We start from the raw sequence: 24,836 nt of genomic DNA, 5'->3' as shown, positions 1-24,836 counted from the left end.
CAGAAGTTTACATACACTCAATTAGTATTTGGTAGCATTGCCTTTAAATTGTTTAACTTGGGTCAAACGTTTCGGGCAGCCTTCCACAAGCTTCCCACAATAAGTTGGGTGCATTTTGGCCCATTCCTCCTGACAGAGCTGGTGTAACTGAGTCAGGTTTGTAGGCCTCCTTGCTCGCACACGCCTTCTCAGTTCTGCCCACACATTTTCTATACGATTGAGGTCATGGCTTTGTGATGGCCACTCCAATACATTGACTTTGTTGTCCTTAAGCCATTTTGCCACAACTTTGGAAGCATGCTTGGGGTCATTGTCCATTTGGAAGACCCATTTGCGACCAAGCTTTAACTCATGTCTTGAGATGTTGCTTCAATATATCCACATAATTTCCCCACCTCATGATGCCATCTAATTTGTGAAGTTCACTCGTCTCTCCTGCAGCAAAACACCCCCACAAACAAAACACCCCCACAAACATGATACTGCCACCGCCGTGCTTCACAGTTGGGATGGGGTTCTTTGGCTTGCAAGCCTCTCCCTTTTTCTTCCAAACATAACGATGGTCATTATGGCCCAACAGTTCTATATTTGTTTCATCAGACCAGAGGACATTTCTCCAAAAAGTACAATTCACTGATGTGAAGGAGGAGGTTGATGGCCACATCTGACTCCTGATGATCAACCTCCTCCTTCACATCTGACTCCTGATGATCAACCTCCTCCTTCACATCCTGATGATCAACCTCCTCCTTCACATCTGACTCCTGATGATCAACCTCCTCCTTCACATCTGACTCCTGATGATCAACCTCCTCCTTCACATCTGACTCCTGATGATCAACCTCCTCCTTCACATCTGACTCCTGATGATCAACCTCCTCCTTCACATCTGACTCCAGTGATCAATCCAGTGATCAATGACCAAACCTGTTTAGGCTTTTTGGGAATTTAACTTCAATTAACCTGAAAGTTTTCATTGTATAAACATCTGTTGTGTTGGTAGAATGTGGAAAGTCCCTCCTCATTGGTTAATATTCATTGTAGTAACATCTGTTGGGTTGGTAGAATGTGGAAAGACCCACCTCATTGGTTAATATTCCCTGTAGTAGAAACATCTGTTGTGTTGGTAGAATGTGGAAGTAGGTTTTAAATTCATACTTATTACAAATCTGCAGTTTTCTGACTATTATATAATTATTTAATGAAATAAATGTAAAAATGCACTGTTTGTCTGGAAATAAAAATAAACATTTATCTGCGTTAACCACTCCAGTCAACAGATGGCGATATGCGTTTTTTAGGCGATGCTATCAGAGTGACGTATAATGTAGTGGACGGGACGCTTCTTCAACAACATCTCGTCAGCCACCTCGGTAGCTTCCTAGCGGAAACGTTCAAGCTGTTCAGACTGCTTCGGTCTATATTTACTTCTGTATTTGGAACATAATTCTGTCTTTTAACTAGTTTCCCCATTTCATGTCATATTTCCGTTTCGTCAGGTAACGGTAGCTGGCTTGATAAATGAGCCTATCACTAGTCTAGTCGCTAACTAGCTAGGTTAGCTGGCTAACATCCCCGACCATGAGCTCAGCAAGCTGCTGCCCTCCTGCTAAAAAAGAGGTCTGCTGGAAGGAGAAAGAAGGTATTTGGCTGAACGTTGTCGTGAAAGAGGAGAATGAAGAGGAGGATGTCACAGTGAACGAAGAAGTCGAGGGTGAGGCTGTTACACAGAAAGAAGAGGAAGAAAACGATTAGACTTTTTTTGGAGTGAATGAAGGAGAGATAACTGTCATATTGAAGGAGGAGGAGAGGGAAGAAGAGAAGGAGACAGAAGATCTGAGTAACACCAGTAAGTCCTGTCTTGAAAATAGTTGTTGAACTGATACGTGGTTTTAAAGCGGCATTCTACTCTAGTTCTGATCTTAAATGCCGTTTTTTAATGTAGGAATTGATAAAGCTACACTGTAAGATGTGAATACCATCAAGAAGCTGGCCAACAACATAACGTTAACAATGGATTTGCACCCAAAATCACAACTTAAATGTCTCACGGAATGGACTTGCCTTCATTCAATACTGCAGTTCCACTGTACTAAACTGGAGGCGATTTCCAGCCCACCGTTGACTGCGGTCAAGTGAGCCGACAGTCGCAAAACGCGGTCAGGCCATCTGCTCGTCGGTTTCTTCCTGAATTTGCGTGCGCGAATACACTTTATGGAATGGCGTTTTTTCAGGTAGGAAACTGAGTTGAATGGACTCTCATGCACAGGTCGTCCAGACGATGGCTACAAATCATTCCAAGCAAACCGTTTGAAGCACACTTATTCAATCTTCCATAATAAAAATGATACCAAATCGTTTATTTAATTTATCATTTAATTAATTTACTTTATCATTGCTGGAGTGTCAAGCGTTGGCTGGACTGGTGTAAACGCTACAACATACAATGATATTCTAGACCATTCTATAGGCCTCTCTGACTAAGAACCACACAGAGACCTGCATTTTGTAGTGGCTTTAATAACACTTGTGAAAAGTGACTTCAGGTGATTGAGGGATCTCGTCTAGATTAAACGCCAGAGGAAGTTTGGTCATGTGGAGGTTTCATTCAGGTCTGTTTAATTAAATCATCTGTTTGTCTTTGACAGGAGAGAGACCAGACTCTCCTTCTGACAGCGGGAAGAGTCCTTCAGGGAAACCAGACCCCGAGACGTCCAAACCAGCAGGACGACATCACTGCTCCCAGTGTGGGAAGAGTTTTACTCAGTTAGGGAGCTTGAGAACACATAAGAGAATACACACTGGAGAGAAGCCTTACCACTGTTCCCAATGTGGAATGTCGTTTACCCAGTTAGGGAGCCTGCAAACGCATGAGAGGGGACACACAGGGGAAAAGCTTTTCCAATGTTCCCATTGTGGAAAGAGTTTTGGCCAGGTAGGAAACCTGAACAAGCATGAGAGGACACACACAGGTAAGAAGATGTACCGCTGCTCCCAGTGTGGAGAGAGATTTACCCGGTTAAGGTACCTGAAAGAGCATGAAAGAATACATACAAATACACAGGAGGAGAAGACATACCACTGCTGGGGATCCATAATAAACCCCAGGAAGAGTAGCTGCTGCCTTGTCAGGAACTAATGGGGATCCATATTAAACCCCAGGAAGAGTAACTGCTGCCTTGGCAGGAACTAATGGGTTTCCATATTAAACCCCAGGAAGAGTAGCTGCTGCCTTGGCAGGAACTAATGGGGATCCGTAATAAATACAAATACTTTTATCAATATATTTGTCTCTCTCTACTCTCGGATTCAAATATGCTAATTAGCATCAAAGTAGACAACATGCAAGACTACAAATCCCTGCAAGCTCCTGCAAGTCATCTCGAGCCAACACATTTCACAGAATTGTCCAAGAAATCTGGAGCTTTGTCAGAGTGAACATCGGGTTCTTGTTTACCTCCTTGATCAAGGCCCTTCTCCCCCGATTTCTCAGTTTGGCCGGGCAGCCTGCTCTAGAAAGAGTATTGGTGGTTCCAAACTTCTTCCATTTAAGAATGATGGTGGCCATTGTGTTCATGGGGACCGTTTGCTACAGACATTTTTGGTACCTTTCCACAGATCTGTGCCTCGACACAATCCTGTCTCAGAACTGTACCGACAATTCCTTTGACCTCATGGCTTGGTTTTTGCTCTGACATGCACTGTAAACTGTGGGACCTTATATAGACAGGTGTGTGCCTTTCCAAACCATGTCTAATTTATTGAATTTACCACAGGTGGACTCCAATCAAGTTGTAGAAACATCTCAAGGATGATCAATGGAAGAAGGATGTCTGAGCTCATTTTCGAGTCTCATAGCAAAGGGTCTGAATACTTAAGTAAATACATTTGCAAAAAATTCAAATCTGTTTTTGGTTTGTTATTATGGGGTTTTGTGTGTAGATTGATGAGGGGAAAAACATATTCAATTTTATAATGAGGCTGTAACGTAACTAAATGTGGAATAAGTGAAGGGGTCTGAATACTTAATGAATACACTGTATACCACTGGAAGAGGTTTCTATCATTGGCAGTTTTGTACACAGTCAGGTGATACGTGGTATAGAAAGTCCAATCTTAGGAGAGAACATGGGAGGCACTATACTGTATGTCTGCAGGTGTCTATCTGGTCAAAACCACTGATACAGGTGCCCCTCCACCCTCTGGTGGGATGGATCATAATTATGATAATCAACTGAAATAAATTAAAAATAAACTTTTGGTTCCTCAACTGCGTTTGCCACTCCAGTCAGCAGATGGCGATGTGCGTCTTTTAGGTTCAGGCGATGCTGCCAGTGTGACGTATAATCTAGTGGACGGGACGCTGCTTCAAAAACAACAGTTTGACACCTCGGTAGCTTAATAGCAAACACAGCTACAACATTCACTTTCTTTACACTGTTTTGGTGTATATTAGTCGCTGTGTATTAAACACACTTCTGTCGTATGTACGTGTTGGCCCATTTAATTATATAATTACGTTGTTTGTCAGCTAGCTGGTTTGCTAAATTAGCTTAGAACTAGGCCAGTTGCTAATGCTAGCTAACGAACATCCCCGACCATGAGTTCACTAAGCTGCTCTCCTCCTGCTAAAGAAGAGGAGGTCTTCTGGACGGAGAAAGAAGTTCTCCCGAAAGAGGAGGAGGAAGAGAAGGATGTTTCAATACAAAAACAAGTAGAGGGTGAAGCTGTTACCGTGAAAGAAGAAGAGAAAGACGTTTCAGTGGAAGAAAAGGAAGACTCGTTCAGATTGAAAGAGGAGGAGGCGGAGATGACTGTCACATCGGTAAAGGAGGAGGAGGAAGAAGAGGACACTGGACATCTGGGCCCGGTTTCCCAAACGCATCTTAAGGCATCCTATGGTTCTAAAGGGTGAACTCAGCCGTAAGATGGTTTTGAGAAACTGGGCCGTGATTAACACTAGTAAGTACTGTCTTAAAAACAGAGGCACAAACTCTGCAGTTGTTGAACTGATGTGTGGTGTTAAAGGGGAAATGTGTAATTGCTACATTTATATTATTTATAGCCATTGATTCTTGAAGAATATAACACATACCTCATGAGCTTAGTTCAACTGTTGTACCCCATCAGAACCCCAAATAAGATTTTTTTTACTCCAATGTTTAGAAACAATGTAAATCAACACTGTTTAGCCTCAACATGGTTAAAACTATCATGTTGATTTCATGGATGGTCAGTCCCTGCATCCTTAGGTCTGTCTATGAATTTGAGAGTAGTTACATTTCTCCAGACCCATCCATCATCTTATCACCAAAACAGTGGTGGAATGACATCTTTGTTATTGTTTGAACTGCAGATTGGTTGATCGATTGATTTGGCTTTTTTAAAGGGACAACCTAGTATTTAAACAGCAACAAAATGCCTGCCCTGAGACTTGGTTTGGTAAACAGCTGAGGGATGGGGGCTGGATAAATGTCACCACTCTCACATTCAATTAATTGCCCTCGTGCGCCTATTTTAGCAAACACAGAAAGGGGCCTATATTGGTGACCAAAGGTTGTCTGGCACACTACTTAGGGGTTCAGCAACTGTAATAACTTATTTCTAGACGACAATCATCGATGTTACTACTAATGTGAAAACAAGACTAAATATGACTATTGTTGCTCACTTGACTGTCTCAAGACAATTGTCAAATAATTTTAACATTCATTACAGACGTCAATTGTTGTACAACATCATGGCTACGCTGTTGGCATCACCTTTTACAGTGGATTTCTGCTGTTGTGGGCCTTTAACCATCTGTCTGACTTGTTGTTCACACAGGAGAGAGACGTGACTATCGTGGATCCTCTGGGGAGCCTCAACAACATCATGAAGCTGACGAGGCAGAGAAGAGTCCCTCCCGATCAGAACACCTCAAGAAACACCCGTGGAGACCAACAGGGAAGAAATCTCACTGCTGCTCTAACTGTGGGAAGAGTTACTTAAGATCAAATTCACTAAAAGTACAAATGAGAATTCACACCGGAGAGAAATCTTATAGCTGTGGTCAATGTGGGAAGAGTTTTACTACATCTAGCCATAGGATTGCACACCAGAGAACACACACAGGAGGGAAACCTTGTAGCTGTGATCAATGTGGGAAGAGTTTTACTCAGTCAAGCAGCCTGTTATCTCACCAGAGAAAACACACAGGAGAGAAACCTTACAGCTGTTATCAATGTGGGAAGAGTTTTACTCAGTCAAGCAACCTTGTATCACACCAGAGATCACACACAGGAGAGAATCCTTATAGTTGTGAACAATGTGGGAAGAATTTTACTACATCCAGCCATCTGATTGTACACCAGAGAACACACACACAGGAGAGAAATCTTATAGTTGTGAACAATGTGGGAAGAATTTTACTTCATCCAGCCATCTGATTGTACACCAGAGAACACACACACAGGAGAGAAATCTTATAGCTGTGAACAATGTGGGAAGAGATACTCTGATAAATGATCTCTGATCAAACATCAGAAAATACATACATGAAGTAGTTGTTTCATGATATCAATGAATTAATGTCACAATGTAGAATGTTTAAACATTGTAGTAGCAGTATTTTAATGATGTCACAATGTAGAATGTTTTAATATTGTAGTGGGAGTATTTTAATGATGTCACAATGTAGAATCTTTTAACATTGTAGTAGGAGTATTTTAATGTCACAATGTAGAATGTTTAAACATTGTAGTAGGAGTATTTTAATGATGTCACAATGTAGAATGTTTTAACATTGTAGTAGGAGTATTTTAATGTCACAATGTAGAATGTTTAAACATTGTAGTAGGAGTATTTTAATGATGTCACAATGTAGAATGTTTTAACATTGTAGTAGGAGTATTTTAATGTCACAATGTAGAATGTTTAAACATTGTAGTAGGAGTATTTTAATGATGTCACAATGTAGAATGTTTTAACATTGTAGTAGGAGTATTTTAATGTCACAATGTAGAATGTTTTAACATTGTAGTAGGAGTATTTTAATGTCACAATGTAGAATGTTTAAACATTGTAGTAGCAGTATTTTAATGATGTCACAATGTAAAACATTAAACGTTTGCCCCCTGTTCAATTGATTTCTGCATGATATGGATATTAGCCTCAGGGGGAAAATCCAGGCTCTGAATTGAAAGAGTGCTATTTATATGATATAACAGAAAGTGACTCACACAAAAAGAGCTGTGTTACACTTACAGCATTGGTGACCCACTTGAATCAAAATGTAGCTAGATGTTTTCTACAAGTTGTCCTCTAACCATTGATGTACACATTATTCCCAGATTCCATGGGGTTTTTGAGCTGTTAGTTTTAACAGGACAAACTCATCTCCCCTTTCACACAAATGATTTCAACATGATATCGATGAGTGATGAAAAATAAGTGTTGCGTTCCTTTGTTTAACGACCTCTACATTTAAATGCATCTCTCCAAAATGTAGCTGACTGTCTTCTGCAGGTTGTCCTCTAACCAGGGAGGTAAAATATATCTCCTATTTCCATGTGTTTTTTTAGTTGTGTTAGTTTCAACAGCACCAACAACCTGATTTCCCCCCTAATTGATATCAGTGATTCATTGCTTCTTGTCAAAACAACAGTGTTTCTGGTGCTCGTGCATTTTAAAAGGTGCTTGTTTAAAAAAATACAAGTAATCTGGTTGTTGTTGCAGATGTTTGTGCAGATAGTACATTTTATGTTTAGGTTTTCAATATCACAAATGGTTTCTGCATATTGGTTATTCATTTGGACCCATTAAAACTGTGTTTTGACATTGGGCTGTACCACCTAGCAAAATGTCATTGAAAAGAAGACTATACCCAACGTCCAAAATACGTTTGGTTTTAGTTGAAGGTTTTAAATATTTATTTTCAGGTTGTTGTTAATAATGACTTGAAAACAACTTAATTTTTTGTTGTGGAAAATATTGAATCAACTATTTCACCAAAACCAGAACCTGTGAATTCAACTAGACTTTATTACAAACAGTAACAAAGCCGAACAATTCCATGGAAGAACTGACTCTTCATTCTTAGTACTTGGCTTTTATACAGTCTGATCCTTACATAACATTCTAACCACTACCCTGCTGCCCCACTAATACACTAAATACATGTAATATAGCCTATACAGTCTGATCCTTACATACATTCTAACCATTCTAACCACTGCTGCCCCAATAATACACTAAATACATGTAATATAGCCTATACAGTCTGATCCTTACATAACATTCTAACCACTAGGCTACCCTGCTGCCCCAATATTGTGAGAGGTGATATTCTCCTGGACCAGACAGCATCACAGGTGATATTCTCCTGGACCAGACAGCATCACAGGTGATATTCTCCTGGACCAGACAGCATCACAGGTGATATTCTCCTGGACCAGACAGCTGGGGGAATACACTATATATTCAATAGTATGTGGACACCCCTTCAAATTAGTAGATTGGGCCATTTCAGCCACACCAGTTGCTGACTGGTGTTTAAAATTAAGCACACAGCCATGCAATCTCCATAGACAAACATTGACAGTAGAATGGCCTTACTGAAGACCTTTCAGTAACTTTCAATGTGGCACCGTCATAAGATGGCACCTTTCCAACAAGTCAGTTTGTCAAATTCCTGCCCTGCTGGAGCTGCCTTGTCGACTGTAAGTGCTGTTATTGTGAAGTGGAAACATCTGGGACCAACAACGGCTCAGCCAAGAAGTAGTGGGCCACACAAGTTCACAGAACAGGACCGTCGAGTGCTGAAGAGTGTAACGTGTAAAAATTGTCTGTACTTGGTTGCAACACTCACTAACGAGATCCAAACGGGGAAGGGAAGTAGGGTAGAGAGGGAGGAGGGGGAGAGAGAGAGAGAGGAGGGGAAGGGAAGTAGGGTAGAGAGGGAGGAGGGGGAGAGAGAGAGAGAGGATGGGGAGGGAAGTAGGGTAGAGGGAGGAGGGGGAGAGAGAGAGAGAGGAGGGGAAGGGAAGTAGGGTAGAGGGAGGAGGGGGAGAGAGAGAGAGGATGGGGAGGGAAGTAGGGTAGAGGGAGGAGGGGGAGAGAGAGAGAGAGGAGGGGAAGGGAAGTAGGGTAGAGGGAGGAGGGGGAGAGAGAGAGAGGATGGGGAGGGAAGTAGGGTAGAGAGGGAGGAGGGGGAGAGAGAGAGAGAGGAGGGGAAGGGAAGTAGGGTAGAGGGAGGAGGGGGAGAGAGAGAGAGGAGGGGGAGGGAAGTAGGGTAGAGAGGGAGGAGGGGGAGAGAGAGAGAGGAGGGGAAGGGAAGTAGGGTAGAGGGAGGAGGGGGAGAGAGAGAGGATGGGGAGGGAAGTAGGGTAGAGAGGGAGGAGGGGGGAGAGAGAGAGAGGAAGGGAAGTAGGGTAGAGAGGGAGGAGGGGGAGAGAGAGAGAGGAGGGGGGGGGGGGTAGGGTAGAGGGAGGAGGGGGAGAGAGAGAGAGGAGGGGAAGGGAAGTAGGGTAGAGGGAGGAGGGGGAGAGAGAGAATATATGTTTATCACTGTCTTCTCACCAGTGATGCCATCATAACCAGTAACCTGTTCCTCTCTTGGCCCAGCCCAGCCTGACCCTGACATATAGCATCAGGCCTGTTGAGTTGACTTGGTTAACAGACCTCTAGCTTCTACACCACATCCCCTCTTCTCCTGCACTAACATGAGACCTCATCCGTACTCATTTTGGGTGCTGGTACTGTTTCTATTTAGGTGCTGGAATGTTAAGTCAATATTCTATAAGAGGTGAACTCAATCAGTAGAAAATTAGAGGTGATATTATAGGACACACTATGTGAAATGTTGCTGCTCTGTCAGCAGTTTCCTGTGGAGTTTTTTTTAACATATCAGTTTGCTGTAGTGTGTTCAACCACTGATCCAAGATAAGTTGCTAAGAAGTTTATCTCACATCAAAGACCCAACGAACGAATGACATAGAAGTCATATAGCCGAGCAGCACGTTCCAGTCTTCAGTCTTCTCTACATGACAGTGACTTGTGTATGTCAGTGGAGCCCCAGTTAGAGACAGACATGATACCTGCAGTGGTACTGATGACCCTGTTGTGGAGCACAGGTAAGATGCTCTTATACTGCTATACACTTGTGACAGTTACTGAGATGTGATTTAATATTGTAAGATATCTTACCGTTTGCAGGGTTAGTAAAATAACATGCAACTGGAAGCAGACAGTAAACATGTGTCTCAAAGCAGGACAACGATGTGATCACCTGTAAATGTACTTTACTGTAGGCTAACTGTCCATCTGGGGACAGGCACTAATGTCAGTTAAGTTGTGATGGTGTCCTGCATCTGACTGTTGTATATTCAGTGTGTTAATTATTGATTGTATCTGTCTCTATGTAAATGAATGAGAGTATATATTATGAATTATATATTATATTGGTGTTATGTTAGAGTAGGAGAAGGGAGGGGTGTAGATGATAGAGGTCTATGAGCTGAGTCAAGATCAACAGGTCCAACACTATATGTCAGGAAGTGAGAGAGAATGAGAGAGAGATGGAATAGAGAGGAGGGGTGGGGAGAGAGATTTGAGGAGGAGGAGAGAGAGATGAGGGTAGGGGAGAGAGAATGGGAGGTGAGGGGGGGAGGGGAGGGGAGAGAGAATGGGAGGGGAGTTGGGAGTGGAGTGCATAGAGCAAGATAGGAGAGAGAGAAAATGTTTGAGGAGAGAGGAGGCTAGAGGAGAGAGGAGGGTAGGGAGAGAGAAGGCTATAGGAGAGAAGTTGGTAGGGGAGAGAGAAGAGTATTGGAAATAGTAGGGTAGATGAGAGATGAGGGTAAGCGTGAGATATATGTGGAGGAGAGAGGAGGGTCGGGGAGAGAGCAGAAGAGTTTTAGAAAAAGAGGTAGAGGAGAGAGGAATATAGGGCACAGACAGTAGGGGTGAGAGAAGGGGAGGAGAGTGAGGAGAGTAGGGGAGAGTGGAGGGTAGAGGAGAGAGGAGGGTAGGGGAGGGTGGGGGTAGAGGAGAGAGAAGGGTGGAGGAGAGAGAAGGTTGGAGGAGAGAGGAGGGTAGGGGAGGGTGGAGGGTAGATGAGAGAGAAGGGTGGAGGAGAGAGGAGTGTAGAGGAGGGTGGAGGGTAGAGGAGAGAGAAGGGTGGAGGAGAGAGGAGGGGAGGGGAGGGTGGAGGGTAGAGGAGAGAGAAGGGTGGAGGAGAGAGGAGGGTGGAGGAGAGAGGAGGGTAGAGGAGAGAGAAGGGTGGAGGAGAGAGGAGGGTGGAGGAGAGAGGAGGGTAGAGGAGGAGAGAGGATGGAAGAGGATAGTGAAGGGTAGGGAAGAGAGCGATTTGTGAAGGAGAAAGGAGGGTAGGGGCGAGGAGGTCAGGAGAGAGAATTGTAGAGGAGAGAGGAGATTGGAGGGTTGGGGATAGAGGGTTGGGGACAGAGAGGAAGGTAGAGGAGAGAGGAGGGAAGGGGAGAGAGATTTGAGAAGGAGAAAGGTGGGTAGGGGAGAGGAGGGTAGGAGGGAGGGAAGGGTAGAAGAGAGAGGGGGAATGTGTTTACACATAGGTGTTGCACCATACCAATGATAAGCCTGTCTTCCCCATCACATCATGAAATGTCCTGTTGACGTTCATTTAACCTCTGTCTCTCTCTTCCTCTGATACCTCCCTTTCTCCTTTGTTTCTCTCTTTCTCCTCTTTCTCTCTCTTTCTCCTCTGTCTCTCTCTTTCTCCTCAGATCTCCAGGTTCAAAGCATCAGTCCACCAGGTAGGTAGAGTATAAATCTACAGTGATTATAGCAGTTCAATATCAGTCAACTTTATTATACCACATGAAGAAAGTCATGTGTCCATACAAACCATTCTAAATCCCAATAACAAGTAGTGTTTTATGGAACTACTTATACTTGACATATTATATATTATATTGGTCTGATGTTAGAGTAGGAGAAGGGGGGTGTAGATGATAGAAGTCTGTTACCAAGGCAACAGGTCTGATGCTATCTGTCAGGAAGAGAGAGAGAGGAACAGAGAGAGAGAGAGAGAAGGCGTGGAGAGAAAGTGAGATGTCAACAGAGATCGGGCTGACAGACTAACATGCAGCCAACTGAATATCTTGTCTTTACTGACTTCTCACTAGTGATGTCATCATAACCAGCAACCTTTTCCACTCTTGGTCCGGCTCAGCTTGACCCCTGACCTCTGAAATTAATGATTTAAAAAATGACGACATTTTTTTTTTTAAATTAGAGTTAATCTCATGCTGTTGGTAGCTTGGTTCAACCACTGATCAAAGATAAGTTGCTGAGAAGTTTATCTCACATCATTGAAGTCAAGAACAAATGAGATTAAAGTCATGTAGCCTAGAAGCATTTTCCACTCTTCAGTCCTCTCTCCCTGACCCCTGACCCCCACCAGTCTAGTACATAACTCAACTCTCTACCTGACCCCCGACCCCCACTAGTCTAGTACATAACTCAACTCTCTACCTGACCCCCGACCCCCACCAGTCTAGTACATAACTCAACTCTCTACCTGACCCCCGACCCCCACCAGTCTAGTACATAACTCAACTCTCTACCCGACCCCCGACCCCCACTAGTCTAGTACATAACTCAACTCTCTACCTGACCCCCGACCCCCACCAGTCTAGTACATAACTCAACTCTCTACCCGACCCCCACCAGTCTAGTACATAACTCAACTCTCTCCCCGACCCCCACCAGTCTAGTACATAACTCAACTCTCTCCCTGATCCCCACCATTCTAGTACATATGTCATGTCTTGTTATGTCTGTTCCTGTCCTTTCTCTTCATTCTCTCTCTCTGCTGGTCTTTTTAGGTTACCTTCTCTGTCTCTCATTCCTCAGCTGTTCTACATCTGCCCTAACTAGCTCATTCTCTCTTTCCCCACCTGTTCTCTCTTCCCCCTCTGATTAGGTCTCTATTTCTTTCTCTGTTCCTGCTACTTTCGGTGTCTGATTCTTGTTTGTGTTTTTTGATGCCAGAAGCAAGCTGTCGTCTCGTTTGCTTCCACCTTGTCCTGTCCTGTCGGAGTCTGCATGCATGGCAGGTGCAACCTGCATTATACTACGTTCTTTTGTTCCATTGACTACGTTGGAAGAGGATTTATGCCATTCCTGTTTTTATTAAAGAACTCTGTTTTCTGTTAAAACCGCGTTTGGGTCTTCACTCAAGTTCATAACAGAAGAATCAGACCACGAATGGACCCAGCGGCTCCGGACCCTTTTCACTCCGCCGTCGAGATCCAGGGAGCGATGCTAGGCAGACACGAGGAGGAATTGTCTGCTGCTCAACATGCCGTTGAGACCCTGGCCGTCCAAGTCTCCGACCTCACAAGACGGGTTCACCAACTCCACCTCGATCCACCGCCCACTTCCAGGGTTTCCGAGTCTCCGGAGCCCAGGATCAACAACCCGCCGTGTTACTCTGGGGAGCCCACTGAGTGCCGCTCATTCCTCACTCAGTGTGATGTGGTGTTCTCTCTCCAGCCCAACACTTACTCCAGGAGCGCAGCCCGCATCGCCTACGTCATTTCTCTCCTTACCGGACGGGCGCGTGAGTGGGGCACGGCAGTCTGGGAGGCGAGGGCTGAGTGTATTAACCAGTATCAGGACTTTAAGGAGGAGATGATACGGGTTTTTGACCGTTCTGTTTTTGGCGAGGAGGCTTCCAGGGCTCTGTCTTCCCTATGTCAGGGGAATAGATCCATAACGGATTATTCTATTGAGTTTCGCACTCTCGCTGCCTCTAGTGACTGGAACGAGCCGGCTTTGCTCGCTCGTTTTCTGGAGGGTCTTCACGTCGAGGTTAAGGATGAGATCCTCTCCCGGGAGGTTCCTTCCAGTCTGGACTCCTTAATAGCTCTCGCTATTCGCATAGAGCGACGGTTTGATCTTCGTCGCCGAGCTCGTGGAAAGGAGCTCACGTTCTCCGTTGCTCCCCTCTCCACATCACTGCCACCTGCCGCATCACTGCCACCCTCCCCCCGCCGGCTCGGATGCTGAGCCTATGCAGCTGGGGGTATTCGCATCTCGGCCAAGGAGAGGGAACGGAGAATCACCAATCGCCTCTGTCTCTACTGCGGCTCCGCTGGTCATTTTGTCACCTCATGTCCAGTAAAAGGCCAGAGCTCATCAGTAAGAGGAGGGCTACTGGTGAGCGCAACTACTCAGGCCTCTCCTTCTGGATCACGCACTACCTTTCCGGTCCATCTCCGCTGGCCCGGTTCATCTGCTTCCTGCAGTGCCTTGATAGACTCTGGGGCGGAGGGCTGTTTTATGGACGAGACCTGGGCTCGGGAACATGACATTCCTCTCAGACAGTTAGGGAGCCCAGGGCCTTGTTCGCTTTAGATGGTAGTTCTCTCCCCAAGATTCAGCGTGAGACGCTGCCTTTAACCCTCACTGTCTCTGGTAATCATAGCGAAACCATTTCTTTTTTAATTTTTCGTTCACCTTTTACACCTGTTGTTTTGGGTCATCCCTGGCTAGTGCGCCATAACCCTTCTATTAATTGGTCTAGTAATACTATCCTATCCTGGAATGTTTCTTGTCATGTAACCTGTTTAATGTCTGCTATCCCTCCTGTTTCCTCTGTCTCTTCTTCACAGGAGGAGCCTGGCGATTTGACAGGGGTGCCGGAGGAGTATCACGATCTGCGCACGGTGTTCAGTCGTTCCAAGGCCACTTCTCTCCCTCCACACCGGTCGTATGACTGTAGTATTGATCTCCTTCCGGGAACTACTCCCCCGGGGTAGATTATACTCTCTGTCGGCTCCCGAACGTAAGGCTCTCGAGGATTATTTGTCGGTTTCGCTCGACGCCGGTACCATAGTCTCCTCCTCCTCCCCCCGCCGGCGCGGGGTTCTTTTTGTTCAGAAGAAGGACGGGTCCCTGCGCCCATGCGTGGATTATCGAGGGCTGAATGACATAACAGTTAAGAATCGTTATCCGCTTCCTCTTATGTCTTCAGCCTTCGAGATCCTGCAGGGAGCCAGGTTTTTCACCAAATTGGACCTTCGTAACGCCTACCATCTCGTGCGCATCAGGGAGGGGGACGAGTGGAAGACGGCGTTTAACACTCCGTTAGGGCACTTTGAATACCGGGTTCTTCCTTTCGGCCTCGTTAACGCTCCAGCTGTCTTTCAGGCACTAGTTAACGACGTCCTGAGAGACATGCTGAACATTTTTGTTTTCGTTTACATGGATGATATCCTGATTTTTTCACCGTCTCTCTCGATTCATGTTCAGCACGTGCGACGCGTCCTCCAGCGCCTTTTGGAGAACTGTCTTTATGTGAAGGCTGAGAAGTGCACTTTTCATGCCGCCTCTGTCCCTTTTCTCGGTTCCGTTATTTCCGCTGAGGGCATTAAGATGGATCCCGCTAAGGTCCAGGCTGTCATTGATTGGCCCGTTCCTAAGTCACGCGTCGAGCTGCAGCGCTTTCTGGGCTTCGCTAATTTCTACCGTCGTTTCATCCGTAATTTCGGTCAGGTGGCAGCTCCTCTCACAGCCCTTACTTCTGTTAAGACGTGCTTTAAGTGGTCCGTTTCCGCCCAGGGAGCTTTTGATCTTCTTAAGAATCGTTTTACATCCGCACCTATTCTTGTTACACCTGACATCTCTAGACAGTTTGTTGTTGAGGTTGACGCGTCAGAGGTGGGCGTGGGAGCCATTCTTTCTCAGCGCTCTCTCTCTGACGGCAAGGTCCATCCTTGCGCGTTTTTCTCTCATCGCTTATCGCCGTCAGAACGTAACTATGATGTTGGTAATCGCGAACTGCTCGCCATCCGCTTAGCCCTAGGCGAATGGCGACAGTGGTTGGAGGGGGCGACCGTTCCTTTTGTCGTTTGGACTGACCATAGGAACCTTGAGTACATCCGTTCAGCCAAACGACTTAATGCGCGTCAGGCTCGTTGGGCTCTGTTTTTCGCTCGTTTCGAGTTTGTTATTTCTTATCGTCCGGGCTCAAAAAACACCAAACCTGATGCTTTATCTCGTCTCTTCAGTTCTTCTGAGGTCTCCACCGACCCCGATGGGATTCTCCCTGAGGGGCGTGTTGTCGGGTTGACTGTCTGGGGAATTGAGAGGCAGGTAAAGCAAGCACTCGCTCACACTCCGTCGCCGCGAGCTTGTCCTAGGAACCTTCTGTTCGTTCCCGTTCCTACTCGTCCGGCCGTTCTTCAGTGGGCCCACTCTGCCAAGTTAGCCGGCCACCCCGGCCTTCGGGTACGCTCGCTTCCATTCGCCAGCGTTTCTGGTGGCCCACTCGGGAACGTGACGCGCGTCGATTTGTCGCCGCTTGTTCGGTCTGCGCGCAGACTAAATCTGGGAACTCTCCTCCTGCCGGCCGTCTCAGACCGCTTCCCATTCCCTCTCGACCGTGGTCTCACATCGCTTTAGATTTTATCACCGGACTGCCTTCATCAGCGGGGAAGACAGTTATTCTTACGGTTGTCGATAGATTCTCTAAGGCGGCTCATTTCATTCCTCTCGATAAGCTCCCTTCTGCTAAGGAGACGGCTCAGATCATTATCGAGAATGTTTTCCGAATTCATGGCCTTCCGTCTGACGTCGTTTCCGACAGAGGCCCGCAGTTCACGTCTCAATTTTGGAGGGAGTTTTGCCGTTTGATTGGGGCTTCCGTCAGTCTCTCGTCCGGCTTTCATCCCCAGTCTAACGGTCAAGCCGAACGGGCCAATCAGACTGTTGGTCGCATTTACGCAGTCTTTCTTTTCGTAACCCTGCGTCTTGGTCAGAACAGCTCCCTGGGCAGAGTACGCCCACAACTCGCTTCCTCGTCTGCTACCGGTCTATCCCCTTTTCAGTGTAGCCTCGGGTACCAGCCTCCGCTGTTCTCATCTCAGCTCGCCGAGTCCTGCGTCCCCTCCGCTCAGGCTTTTGTCCAGCGTTGCAGCGCACCTGGAAGGGGGTCAGGTCGGCACTTTGCCGTAATAGGGCGCAGACTGTGAGGGCCGCTAATAAGCGTAGGACCAAGAGTCCTAGATATTGTTGCGGTCAGAGAGTATGGCTCTCCACTCAGAACCTTCCCCTTAAGACAGCTTCTCGCAAGTTGGCCCCGCGGTTCATTGGTCCGTTCCGTATTTCCCAGGTCATTAATCCTGTCGCAGTGCGACTTCTTCTCCCGCGCTATCTTCGTCGCGTTCACCCGGTCTTCCATGTCTCCTGTGTTAAGCCCGTTCTTCGCGCCCCCGCTCGTCCCTCCCCCCCCCCCATCCTTGTCGAGGGCGCACCCATCTACAGGGTTCGTAAGATTTTGGACATGCGCCCTCGGGGCCGTGGTCATCAGTACCTAGTGGATTGGGAGGGGTACGGTCCTGAGGAGAGGAGTTGGGTTCCCTCTCGGGACGTGCTGGACCGTTCGCTGATCGATGATTTCCTCCGTTGCCGCCAGGTTTCCTCCTCGAGTGCGCCAGGAGGCGCTCGGTGAGTGGGGGGGGGGGTACTGTCATGTCTTGTTATGTCTGTTCCTGTCCTTTCTCTTCATTCTCTCTCTCTGCTGGTCTTTTTAGGTTACCTTCTCTGTCTCTCATTCCTCAGCTGTTCTACATCTGCCCTAACTAGCTCATTCTCTCTTTCCCCACCTGTTCTCTCTTCCCCCTCTGATTAGGTCTCTATTTCTTTCTCTGTTCCTGCTACTTTCGGTGTCTGATTCTTGTTTGTGTTTTTTGATGCCAGAAGCAAGCTGTCGTCTCGTTTGCTTCCACCTTGTCCTGTCCTGTCGGAGTCTGCATGCATGGCAGGTGCAACCTGCATTATACTACGTTCTTTTGTTCCATTGACTACGTTGGAAGAGGATTTATGCCATTCCTGTTTTTATTAAAGAACTCTGTTTTCTGTTAAAACCGCGTTTGGGTCTTCACTCAAGTTCATAACAACATAACTCAACTCTCTCCCTGATCCCCACCAGTCTAGTACATAACTACTTTTGTTCCCACACTTGGGACTCTGATTCTCTATTGGTTACCAACACATCTGGATTGGAGCTATGAACCCACACTTTCAATTGATCCATTTTAGGTAATAAGCTTCTTATTAGTGTTAACGTGCAGAAATCCCAGGCTTTTACGAGAGCAGAAATCAGTGAAGCAGATATAAGAGCACAAGTCAGAATTGGGGCTAGCAACAGTAGATGGGCCAGGGTGTTCATGCAGATTTCCAGATATCATCAACAGTAATACAATCAGGGCACGGCAGAGGACAGGGAGAGCTCTGCAGTGCTGATTTATGACATCTGAATGTGCATCAGATGGCAACAAGATCCTATTGTACAGCGATTTCCTCAGGTAACATGAATACAAAGCCAGCGAGAGGTAGTGGGAAAAGGATGGGAGGACAAAAGTCCATGTAACCAATAGAGAGTCAGAGTCCCAAGTGTGGGAACAAACATAGTTTGTAAAGAAAGTTTGTAGTCAACAAAGTATGAAGTCATGAGGCAAAAAGCAAAATTGCAAAATGTGCAAGAAAAAAATCCAGTCTATAACGATGTGCAGTCTATAACGATGTAAGTTCAGAGTCAAATCAAATCAAATGTTAATGGTCACATGCGCCGAATACAACAGTTTCCTTACAGTGAAATGTTTACTTATGAACCCTTAACCGAGAGTGTCGTTAAACAAATACAGAATAAGAGATAAAAGTAACAAGTAAAGAGCAGCAGTGAAAAATAACAGTGTTTACAGGGGGTGTCGGTACAGAGTCAGTGTGTGGGGGCACCGGTTAGAGTCAGTGTGTGGGGGCACCGGTTAGAGTCAGTGTGTGGGGGCACCGGTTAGAGTCAGTGTGTGGGGGCACCGGTTAGAGTCAGTGTGTGGTGGGCACCGGTTAGAGTCAGTGTGTGGGGGCACCGGTTAGTTGAGGTAGTATGAACATCGAGGTAAAGTTAAGTGACTATCTAGAAGAAAAATAAACGCACACCTATTTAGGCGAGGTGCTGGCTAGCGGAGTAGAAAACCCTGATGAAGACAGCTTGGCTGTCGAAACGTTGGTAATTAAATTTTTGCATCTGAGCTCCTAGAGTGTGCGGCTCGCTTTTATTTTCAAGTTAAGTGACTATGAATAGATGACAAAAGAGAGTGGCAGTGGTTTTGAGAGAGGGGGGGGGGGTATGAATAGTCTGGGTAACCATTTGACTAGATGTTCAGGAGTCTTATGGCTTGGGGATAGAAGCTGTTTAGAAGCCTCTTGGACCTAGACTTGGCGCTCTGGTACCGCTTGCCGTGCGGTAGCAGAGAGAACAGTCTATGACTCGGGTGACTGGTGTCTTTCACAATTTTCAGGGCCTTGCTCTGACACCACCTGTTATAGAGGTCCTGGATGGCAGCAAGCTTGACCTCAGTGATGTACTGGGCCATTCACACTACGCTCTGTAGTGCCTTGCGGTCGGAGGCTGAGCAGTTGCCGTACCAGGCAGTGATGCTACCAGTGGTGCAGCTGTAGAACCTTTTGAGAATCTGAGGACCCATGTCAAATATTTTCAGTCTCCTGAGGGGGAATAGGTTTTGTCATGCCCTCTTCACGACTGACATGGTGTGCTTGGAGCTCGTTGTCAGTGATTAGGCCTACCACTGTTTTGTCATCAAATTTAACCTCCTATGGAAGAGACGGGCTAAGATCCTGTTAACGGGATCGATTTGACAACAGTCAAACAACAGAAATCTCATAATTAAAATTCCTCAAACATACATCAACTTGTTGTTAATCCCACCACATTGTCCGATTTCAAAACTACTTTACGACGAAAGCACACCATCAGATTATGTTAGGTCAGCACCTCGTCACAGAAAAACACAGCCATTTTTCCAGCCAAAGAGAGGAGTCACAAAAAGCAGAAATACAGATTAAATGTATCACTAACCTTTGATGATCTTCATCAGATGACATTCATAGGACATCATGTTACACAATACATGTATGTTTTGTTTGAGGAAGTTCATATTTATATCCAAAAATCGCGTTATGTTCAGTAATGTTTTGCTTCCAAAACATCTGGTGATTTTGCAAAGATCCACATCAATTTACAGAAATACTCATAATAAACATTGATAAAATATACAAGTGTTATGCATGTCATTTTAGATCCACTTCTCCTTAATGCAACCGCTGTGTCAGATTTCAAAAACACTTTGAAAAAACACCATGCAATAATCTGAGACAGCGCACAGACACAAAAACAAGCCATACAGATACCCACCAAATCAAATCAAATCAAATTTTATTTGTCACATACACATGTTTAGCAGATGTTAATGCGAGTGTAGCGAAATGCTTGTGCTTCTAATTCCGACAATGCAGTAATAACCAACAAGTAATCTAACTAACAATTCCAAAACTACTGTCTTATACACAGTGTGGGGATAAAGATTATGTACATAAAGACATATGAATGAGTGATGGTACAGAGCAGCATAGGCAAGATACAGTAGATGGTATTGAGTACAGTAAATACATATGATATGAGTATGTAAACAAGGTGGCATAGTTAAAGTGGCTAGTGATACATGTATTACATAAGGATGCAGTAGATGATATAGAGTACAGTATATACGTATACATATGAGATGAATAATGTAGGGTATGTAAACATTATATTAGGTAGCATTGTTTAAAGTGGCTAGTGATATATTTTACATCATTTCCCATCAATTCCCATTATTAAAGTGGCTGGAGTTGAGTCAGTGTGTTGGCAGCAGCCACTCAATGTTAGTGGTTGCTTTTTAACAGTCTGATGGCCTTGAGATAGAAGCTGTTTTTCAGTCTCTCGGTCCCAGCTTTGATGCACCTGTACTGACCTCGCCTTCTGGATGATAGCGGGGTGAACAGGCAGTGTCTCGGGTGGTTGTTGTCCTTGATGATCTTTATGGCCTTCCTGTAACATCGGGTGGTGTAGGTGTCCTGGAGGGCAGGTAGTTTGCCCCCGGTGATGCGTTGTGCAGACCTCACTACCCTCTGGAGAGCCTTATGGTTGTGGGCGGAGCAGTTGCCGTACCAGGCGGTGATACAGCCCGCCAGGATGCTCTCAATTGTGTATCTGTAGAAGTTTGTTTGTAAGTGCTTTTGGTGACAAGCCGAATTTCTTCAGCCTCCTGAGGTTGAAGAGGCGCTGCTGCGCCTTCTTCACGATGCTGTCTGTGTGAGTGGACCAATTCAATTTGTCTGTGATGTGTATGCCGAGGAACTTAAAACTTACTACCCTCTCCACTACTGTTCCATCGATATGGATAGGGGGGTGTTCCCTCTGCTGTTTCCTGAAGTCCACAATCATCTCCTTAGTTTTGTTGACGTTGAGTGTGAGGTTATTTTCCTGACACCACACTCCGAGGGCCCTCACCTCCTCCCTGTAGGCCGTCTCGTCATTGTTGGTAATCAAGCCTACCACTGTTGTGTCGTCCGCAAACTTGATGATTCAGTTGGAGGCGTGCGTGGCCACGCAGTCGTGGGTGAACAGGGAGTACAGGAGAGGGCTCAGAACGCACCCTTGTGGGGCCCCAGTGTTGAGGATCAGCGGGGTGGAGATGTTGTTGCCTACCCTCACCACCTGGGGGCGGCCCGTCAGGAAGTCCAGTACCCAGTTGCACAAGGCGGGGTCGAGACCCAGGGTCTTGAGCTTGATGACGAGCTTGGAGGGTACTATGGTGTTAAATGCCGAGCTGGAGTCGATGAACAGCATTCTTACATAGGTATTCCTCTTGTCCAGATGGGTTAGGGCAGTGTGCAGTGTGGTTGAGATTGCATCGTCTGTGGACCTATTTGGGCGGTAAGCAAATTGGAGTGGGTCTAGGGTGTCAGGTAGGGTGGAGGTGTTATGGTCCTTGACTAGTCTCTCAAAGCACTTCATGATGACGGAAGTGAGTGCTACGGGGCGGTAGTCGTTTAGCTCAGTTACCTTAGCTGTCTTGGGAACAGGAACAATGGTGGCCCACTTGAAGCATGTGGGAACAGCACACTGGTATAGGGATTGATTGAATATGTCCGTAAAAACACCAGCCAGCTGGTCTGCGCATGCTCTGAGGGCGCGGCTGGGGATGCCGTCTGGGCCTGCAGCCTTGCGAGGGTTAACACATTTAAATGTTTTACTCACCTCGGCTGCAGTGAAGGAGAGTCCACATGTTTTCGTTGCAGGCCGTGTCAGTGGCACTGTATTGTCCTCAAAGCGGGCAAAAAAGTTATTTAGTCTGCCTGGGAGCAAGACATCCTGGTCCGTGACTGGGCTGGTTTTCTTCTTGTAGTCTGTGATTGACTGTAGACCCTGCCACATACCTCTTGTGACTGTGCCGTTGAATTGAGATTCTACTTTGTCTCTATACTGACGCTTAGCTTGTTTGATAGCCTTGCGGAGGGAGTTGCTGCACTGTTTGTATTCGGTCATGTTACCAGTCACCTTGCCCTGATTAAAAGCAGTGGTTTGCGCTTTCAGTTTCACGCGAATGCTGCCATCAATCCACGGTTTCTGGTTAGGGAATGTTTTAATCGTTGCTATGGGAACGACATCTTCAATGCACGTTCTAATGAACTTGCGGAGTTGTGGTGTCAACAGAAGTCAGAAATAGCATTATAAATATTCACTTACCTTTGATGATCGTCATCAGAATGCACTCCCAGGAATCCCAGTTCCACAATAAATGTTTGTTTCGTTCGATAAAGTCCATCATTTATGTCCAAATACCACCTTTTGGTAGCTTGTTTGGTAAACAAATCCAAACTCATAAGTCCAGGCGAAGGTTCAGACAAACAGTTATATTACAGTTCGTAGAAACATGTCAAACGATGTATAGAATCAATCTTTAGGATGTTTTTAACATAAATCTTCAATAATGTTCCAACCGGAGAATTCCTTTGTCTTTAGAATTGCAATGGAACTCAGGTCGCTATCACGTGAGCGAGTGTGATCAGCTCATGCCACTCTGGCAGAGCCCTTACTCAAACACCTCCTTCACAGTAGAAACCTCAAACAAGGTTCTAAAGACTGTTGACATCTAGTGGAAGCCTTAGGAAGTGCAATATGACCCCATAGACACTGTATATTCGATAGGCATTGATGTTGGAACTTTGCTGCAAGGACTTGCTTCCATTCAGCCATAAGAGCATTAATGAGCTTAGGTACAGATGTTGGGCGATTTGGCCTGGATTGCAGTCTGCATTTCAAATCATAAGAAAAGTATTGGATGGGATTTAGGTCAGGGCTCTGTGCAGGCCGGTAAAGTTCTTCCACATCGATCTCAACAAACTATTTCTGTATGGACCTTGCTTTGTGTACAGGGGCATTGTCATGCTGAAACAGGAAAGGGGCTTCCCCAAACTGTTGCCACAAAGTCGGAAGCACAGAATTGTCTAGAATGCGATTAGATTTCCCTTCACTGGAACTAAGGGGCCGAACCCGAACAATGAAAACATTCCCAGACCATTATTCCTCCTCAACCAAACTTTACAGTTGGCACTATGCATTAGGGCAGGTAGTGTTCTCATGTTATCTGAGTTTTACACCACTCCAGCCAACGCTTGGCATTGACCATGGTGATCTTAGGCTTGTGTGTTGCTGCTCCGTCATGGAAAATTCATCCTGAAGCTCCCAACGAACAGTTATTCTGCTGACGTTGCTTCTCGAGGTAGTTTGGAACTCTGCAGTTAGTGTTGCAACCGAGGACAGATGATTTGTACGCTCTACCAATTCACAGTTGAGCAGCTGTTGCTCCTAGACGTTTCCACTTCACAATAACAGCACTTACAGTTGACCGGGGCCAAACTGACTTGTTGGAAAGGTGGCATCCTATGATGGTGCCATGTTGAAAGTCACTGAGCTTTTCAGTAAGGCCATTCTACAGCCAATGTTTGCCTGTATTACTGTGTGGAAGGGATGGGGAAGGGGTGTGGCTGAAATAGAATCCACTCATTTGAAGGAGTGTCCACATACTTTTGTATATATAGTGTATGTACACATGGGTGTTGTTGCACCATACCAACGATAAGCCTGTCTTCCCCATCACATCATGAAAGGTCATGTTGATGTTCATTTAACCTCTGTCTCTCTCTTCCTCTGACTCCTCTCTGTCTCTCTCTCCCTTTCCTATCTGTCTCTCTCTTTCTCCTCAGATCTCCAGGCTCAAAGCGTCAGTCCACCAGGTAGGTAGAGTATAAATCTACAGTGATTATAGCAGGTCAATATTGTCAACTTTATTATCCCACATGGAGAAATTCATGTGTCCATACAAACCATTCTACAACCCAATAACAAGTAGTGTTTTATGGAACTACTAATACTTGTCAACCACAAAGCATCACTGCTGTTAGAATAACAGAATCACTGTCATCATCTGTCCTCACCACTGTGTTTTCCTCTCTGCTGTTTACAGCTGAACTCTCAGTCAGACTGGTGAATGGGACCACTTCCTGTTCTGGGACAGTGGAAATCTTCAATGAAGGAGAGTGGTTAGGTCTTTGTACTAGTTGGTGGAGCATGATGAAAGAGGTCAAGTTTGTGTGTAGAGAGCTGGACTGTGGGAATCCTGTAGCTGAATCTGGAATGCCTCTGCTTGAAGATGGAAAACGAAGAGTCATACTAGGTGGTTGCTATGGAAATGAGTCTTCTGTTAGACAGTGTGACATTGTAAGAGGAGGACCTGGTGGCTGTAATGGTAGAACTTATCATCATGTGACCTGTTCAGGTAAGAGACTGGTCAAATTGACAGATTAATTTTGTACATTATACAATATTACCATGTATCATCTTTATGTGTTTTTAATTCATTTAAATAGAGGGAGAGATATCAGATGTATTTAAACATTATATTTGT

General features: G+C 45.6%; 2 long non-coding RNA genes across 2 annotated transcripts; both read left to right on the top strand.

Moving 5' to 3' along the window:
• Positions 1-1,322: 1,322 nt before the first annotated feature.
• On the top strand, positions 1,323-6,999 carry LOC135530626 (uncharacterized). Its single transcript, XR_010453877.1, has 3 exons — positions 1,323-1,849; positions 2,649-4,962; positions 5,827-6,999. It is a non-coding gene; the product is annotated as an uncharacterized LOC135530626 (long non-coding RNA).
• A 4,739-nt stretch (positions 7,000-11,738) lies between these two features.
• LOC135530628 (uncharacterized) lies at positions 11,739-24,490 on the top strand. Its single transcript, XR_010453879.1, has 3 exons — positions 11,739-11,771; positions 24,136-24,165; positions 24,396-24,490. It is a non-coding gene; the product is annotated as an uncharacterized LOC135530628 (long non-coding RNA).
• The last annotated feature ends 346 nt before the right edge of the window (positions 24,491-24,836 follow it).

Source organism: Oncorhynchus masou, unplaced genomic scaffold (genome assembly GCF_036934945.1).
Source record: "Oncorhynchus masou masou isolate Uvic2021 unplaced genomic scaffold, UVic_Omas_1.1 unplaced_scaffold_1398, whole genome shotgun sequence".
Taxonomy (NCBI): domain Eukaryota; kingdom Metazoa; phylum Chordata; class Actinopteri; order Salmoniformes; family Salmonidae; genus Oncorhynchus; species Oncorhynchus masou.
The sequence above is the reverse complement of the archived record's forward strand: the minus strand, read 5'-3'. Positions and strand labels throughout refer to the sequence as shown.